Source organism: Nyctereutes procyonoides, unplaced genomic scaffold (genome assembly GCF_905146905.1).
Source record: "Nyctereutes procyonoides isolate TBG_1078 unplaced genomic scaffold, NYPRO_anot_genome, whole genome shotgun sequence".
Taxonomy (NCBI): domain Eukaryota; kingdom Metazoa; phylum Chordata; class Mammalia; order Carnivora; family Canidae; genus Nyctereutes; species Nyctereutes procyonoides.
The window spans coordinates 65,703,307-65,709,168 of NW_026575142.1; the positions used below are offsets into that span (position 1 = coordinate 65,703,307).

At 43.4% G+C, this 5,862-nt stretch overlaps 1 pseudogene; it reads left to right on the forward strand.

Moving 5' to 3' along the window:
• Window positions 1-352: 352 nt before the first annotated feature.
• LOC129498479 (60S ribosomal protein L6-like) lies at window positions 353-2,642 on the forward strand (annotated as a pseudogene).
• The last annotated feature ends 3,220 nt before the right edge of the window (window positions 2,643-5,862 follow it).

The window sequence follows — 5,862 nt, forward strand, 5'->3', positions numbered from 1 at the left end:
TTTGCATCATTCTTTCAAGAGTCAAGGTCCTGGGTGGGGGCATCTTTCTAGTTGAGCTTGGGTCATGGGTAGCTCAGTTGGTTAAGCATCCCGCTCTTGATCTCGGTTCAGATCTTGATCTCAGGACCATGAGTTCAAGCCCTACTTTTAGCTCCATGCTGGGTGTGGAGCCAATAAACAAACAAACAAACAAACAAACCAAAAGAAAATAAAGATAATAGGTAGATATAGATAAGACATACCAGAATAATTTGGGGGTGTATAGCCAAAGGAGTGCTTATAAAGAAATTTATAGCACTAAATGTTTACATTAGGAAAAGAAAAAGGTTTCACTCTTTTCCCATTTTGCAAGATGGCAGGTGAAAAAGCTGAGAAGCCAGACACCAGGGAGAAGAAATCTGAAGCCAAGACTGCTGCTGCTGCTGGCAAGGTCAAGAACTGTAACCTCAAGCCTAAAATGCCAAGGAAGGGGAAGCCCCACTGCAGCCGACCCCTGTCCTAGTCGGAGGAATTGGCAGCTATCCCCAGTTGGCTGTGCATTCCAGAAAGGCCTTTGACAAGAGGAAGTATTCAGCAGCTAAATCAGGGTTGAAAAGAAAAAGAAGGAGAAGGCTCTTGCTACTGGTACAATACCACTTGGCGGTGATGGGAATGGTGGTACCCAAGTGGTTAAACTTCACAAAATGCCTAGGGCATCATCCTAGTGAAGATGTGCCCCAAAAGCTGTCGAGAAATGGCAAAACAACAACAAAAACCCCTTTTAGTCAGTCAGTAGGTGAGAAAACTACAAGCTAGCCTCACCCCTGGGACCATTTTGATCATCTTCACTGGGGACCACAGAGGCAAGAGGGTGGTTTTCCTGAAGTAAGGGAGCAATGGCCTGTTATCTGTGACCAGAGCTCTGACCCTCAGTCAAGTTCCTCTGCATAGAACACACCAGAAATTTGTCACTGCCACTTCCACCAAAATTGATGTCAGCAGTGTGAAAATCCCAAAACATCTCACTGATGCTTACTCCCAGAAGGAGAAGCCACATAAACCCAGACACCAGGAAGGGGAGATCTTCCACACGAAGGAAGAGAAATATGAAATTACAGAGCTTTCAAGAGCCAAAACAACATTCTCCTTCAAACACACAGAAGCTGAAAGAATTCCTTACAGACCCACATTGCACGAAAAGCCAAAGGAAGTCATTCACGTTGGAGGGAGATGGTGCCAGATGGAAAAATGGATCCAGGCAAAGAATGAAGAACACCAAAATGGGCAGCAGTCCTCAACCCTCAGTCTGGGGACCGATGGCTGTCCCCTTCCAGGGGGTCTGCAGGTTCTAATTATTTTCTTTTTTTTTTTCTAATTATTTTCATCCTAATGCTACTATGTTCCTGCCTCTCTTGCCCATTTTCTCAAAGTGCACAGTGGGCTTTTCCAGTGTGACACGGCGGAGAATAAATGTACAGGTGGATACGAGAATCCACCTTTCTTCTCTTAAGCCAGACATTCAAGAGATCTGTTTAAAATAGTACCAATATTTTTTTTAAATTTATGTGATTTAAATTAACCTGTAATCTCTTTCATGGCTGTTTTAAAATTAATGAATAAATACTTTTTAAATTTCCGCTTTTAAAATTTTCCCTGCGGTGAATGATCCACAGAAACAGAAGCTTTTTTAGCAACTTCAATCAGTTTTAAGGTTATTCAAGGAATCCTGAGACAAAAAAAAAAAAAAAAAAAAAAAAAAAAAACGTGAGAGCTGCTGTTCCAGAGCAGTTTAGCATTTAAAGGCCCTTGACAAAGATGATGAAAATGAGGGTTTGGTGACACATAGAAGCCGTGTGGTGAGAAAAGGGATGAAGGAAAGGCTTTAGAAACAAGGCAGATGGAATAAGACCCAGAAAACCCAAGCTGGAGGTTTGCACAAAACCAAGGAAAGGTGAAAGCTTTGAGGAGATTGTCCCTGGGGGGTAAATCATTTATCCACTCACCGTGGGCAGTTTGCATCTGGCAAATATAATTGCCTGGCAACTTCAGCAATTAGTTGTTTGAGACACAGATATGATTGCAGATTGTGGCAGCATTTACTAATACTATGATTTAAATTGCATCCAGGGGGGCACCCGGTGGCTCAGCGGTTGAGCGTCTGCCTTTGGCACAGGTCGTGATCCCCGGGGTCCCAGGATCGAGTCCTGCATCGGGCTCCCTGCCTCTCCCTCTGCCTATCTCTGCCTCTCTCAAATAACTAACTAACTAACTAACTAAACTAACTAACTAACTAACTAAATAAATAAATAAATGATTGTATCCAGGGGCACCAGGCCTGGCTCAGTCGGTAGAGCATGTGACTCTCGAGCTCAGGGTTCTGAGTTCAAGCCCCAGGTTGGGCACGGAGCCTACTTAAAAAATAATAATAATAATAACTGAAAAAAAACAAGTTAATAAATAAATTGCACCTGGCACATAGGGACGCTGTCCACGTCCCTGGTGGCATTGGCATTCACAGTTACCTTTCCACCATCCTGTGCCCATTATACTTTCAGGAAATTGCACACTTGCAGAGGGGAGGGTGCGAGACTTTGGATTCAGGTATCCCCGGGCTCACGGGTCCCCCTAATCCGGCCTTCCTTCGCCTAGAAATCACTGTGTGAGACCTCCCCCATTTCAAGCTCGCACTGCCGAAGGTGCTTGCCTGGGAACCAGCCAGCTGTTTGAGCTCCAGCTTTTCCAGTGAGTCGTAGGGCCACACGGATTTTGCCTCCAAGTTCCTTTTCTTCGCTTGGCAGGAAGTGAGGCCTGGGCTTTGCCACATCTGCCCTTACATGTGCCACTGTCCATCTTTCTCATGACAGCCAGCCTAGCCAGGTTCATTTCCGTTGTCTGCAGCTAAAAGGACTGTGGATGGTCCCCAAACAAAGCAAGTCATAAGCACTTCATGGAAAACTTCATTTTGCAAGTTGAGGGAGTCCTCTCACTCGTAGGAGCCCAGAGCGGTAAGAAGTCGATACTGTATAACCCTGGAAGGCAAGCAGCCTTTGCCCATGGGGCCATGCTGAATTTTTCACACTTTGGAAATGGAGGGTTCCTGAAAATATCTCTTCCTAACTTCCAAGTCCCAGCATTTGCAAAGGCTCTCTCTGAGTCCTGGACTCCACGTATTAAGCTGGTCACAAGTTCCAGAGAATTCCTACAACTCAGGAGCAGCTTTCAATCAATGACTGTTGGGGGCTGGTGAATAACTATTCCAGTTCCCTCATCCTTCAGGCAGGATAGTTTTGTTAAAGATTCACTTTCTCTCTCTCTCTCTCTCTTTTTAAAGATTGTATTTATTTACTCATGACAGACACACAGAGAGAGGCAAAGACATAGGCAGAAGGAGAAGCAGGCTCCATGCAGGAAGCCCGATGCGGGACTTGATCCCAGGATCCTGGGATCATGACCTGAGCCCAAGGCAGACGCCCAACCACTGAGCCACCCACACTCTCTCTTTTTAATCAAGAAAAAATTCATATGCCATAAAACTCACACTTTCAAGTGTGCAGCTTAGTGGTTTCTATATGTTCACACAGCTGTGCAACCATCGCTACCATCTAATTCCAGAACACTCTCATCCCACTGAAAAGAAACCCTACCTTCTACCTATTAGAAGCCACTCTGCATCCACCCTCCCTCCAGCCCCTCACAGTCACTAATCCACTTTTTCTTTCTATGGATTTGTCTTTCTAGGAATTTCAAATAAATGGAATCATATAATATGGGGCTGTCTCCTTTCACCTAACATGTGTTCAAGATCCACTCGTGTTGTAGCATGTATCAGTACTTCATTCTTTTTTTATTGCTGAATAATTTTCCATTTTGTAGTTAGATCACATTTTGTCTCTGTGTTCATCAACTGATGGGTATTTGCATTGTTTCTGTTTCATTTTGCTGCTATGAGCATCCATGTACAAGTTTTTGCGTGGATATATATATTCAGTTCTCTTGAGTATATACCTTGGAGTGGAATTGCTGGGTTATATGATAACTCTATGTTTAGTGATTTTTTTTTAATTGGAAAACTGTGTTCCAAAATGCCTGCACCACAATCTCACCAGCAATGATTGAGGGTTCCTACTTCTCTACATCCTCATTAACCTCTGTGATTGTCCATCTTTTTTATTACTAGCCACTATTCTCTGACTATTCATGATGTTGCTATAGACTGAATGTTTGTGTTCCCCAAAATTCAGATGTCAAAGCCCTAATATGATGGTATTTGGAGGTAGGGATGTTGGGAGGTAATTAGCTCATGGGGGTGGAGCTTCATGATGGGATTAGTGTCCTCCTTAGAAGAGGAAGAGAGCCAGCCCTGTCTCTCTCCTCTGTATGAGGATATAATGAGAAGACGGGCATCTGAAGCCAGGAAGGGGGCCTTCTGCAAGAACCTGACCATGCCAGCATCCTGATGTTGGACTTCCAACCTCTAGAACTGAGAAAAATAAATGTTTGTTGCTTCAGCCCCCCAGTCTATGGTATGCTGTTGTAGCAGCTCAAACAAAGATGGATGCTAAACATCTTTTTTTGTACTTCTTGGCCATTTACATATATGCTTTGGAAAATTTCTATCCTTGCCCATTTTTAAATTGAGTTGCCTTTTCATTGTTGAGTCTGGCAGGACAGTTTTGGGGCGCACATTCCACATTAGTCTGCAGAGTTGTCTATTTGAGATTAAGACCCAGTAGGGCATGTTGGTAACTTGCTTGATAGCATATCCTTTACCAGTACCTTCTGTTCCATATTAGTTTGCTGGGACTGTCAGAACAAAGTCGCATAGACCCGAGGGTCGTCAACAACAGAACTTTATTGTCTCACAGCTCCGGAGGCTAAAAGTCCAGGTCAAGATGTGGGCCATCTTGGTTTCATCGAAACACAGAAAAAAAATGTATTCCATTCCTGTAAGCTGCCTTCTGGTGGTTTGTTTGCAATCTTTGACATTCCTTGGCTTACAGAAGCATCCCTCTGATCTCCGCCTTCATGTTCATGTGGGTTTCTACCACCGCGTGTGTTTGTGTTCAAATTTCCCCTTTTAACAAAAACATCAATCATGTCAGATTAGGGGCCATCCTACTTCAGATGACCTCATCCTAGCTTAATGTTACATAATCTTATGTGTAATATCCTGTTCCTAAATAATGTCACATTTTGAGGTACTGGGAGTTAGAAATTCAATTCAATCCATAACACCTCCTTTCCTACTCCTTCCCACCTGTACTTTCCTACTCCCCAGCTGATGTTTGTTATCACTGCCCAATAAACTACATGCACTCAAATCCTAGTCTCAGAGCCTGCTTCCAGGAGGGCCAGTCAAGACAAACAATCAGTCCCTTGCTAGGTTTAAAATGCAAAAACATCGGGCAGCCCAGGTGGCTCAGTGGTTTAGCGCTGCCTTAGGCTCACACGTGGTCCTGGAGACTCAGGATCAAGTCCCACATTGGGCTCCCTGCATGGAGCCTGCTTCTCCCTCTGCCTGGGTCTCTGCCTCTCTCTCTCTGTCTTTCATGAATAAATAAAAATATTTAAAAATAAATAAATAAATAATAAATAAGTAAAATAAAATGCAAACATCACTCCCAGGTCCTATGTTCACCCTCTTCCAACCAGCTCAAGACTTCCAGTGACATTCATCCTTTCTGAAAGAACCAAGGCTTTGGCCTGGAAACCAATGATCTCATTGGCTACTTTTCTTTCTTTCTTTCTTTCTTTCTTTCTTTCTTTCTTTCTTTCTTTCTTTCTTTTCTTTCTTTCTTTCTTCTTTCTTTTTTTGTATTTTTTTATTGGAGTTCGATTTGCCAATGTATAGCATAACACCCAGTGCTCATCCCATCAAGTGCC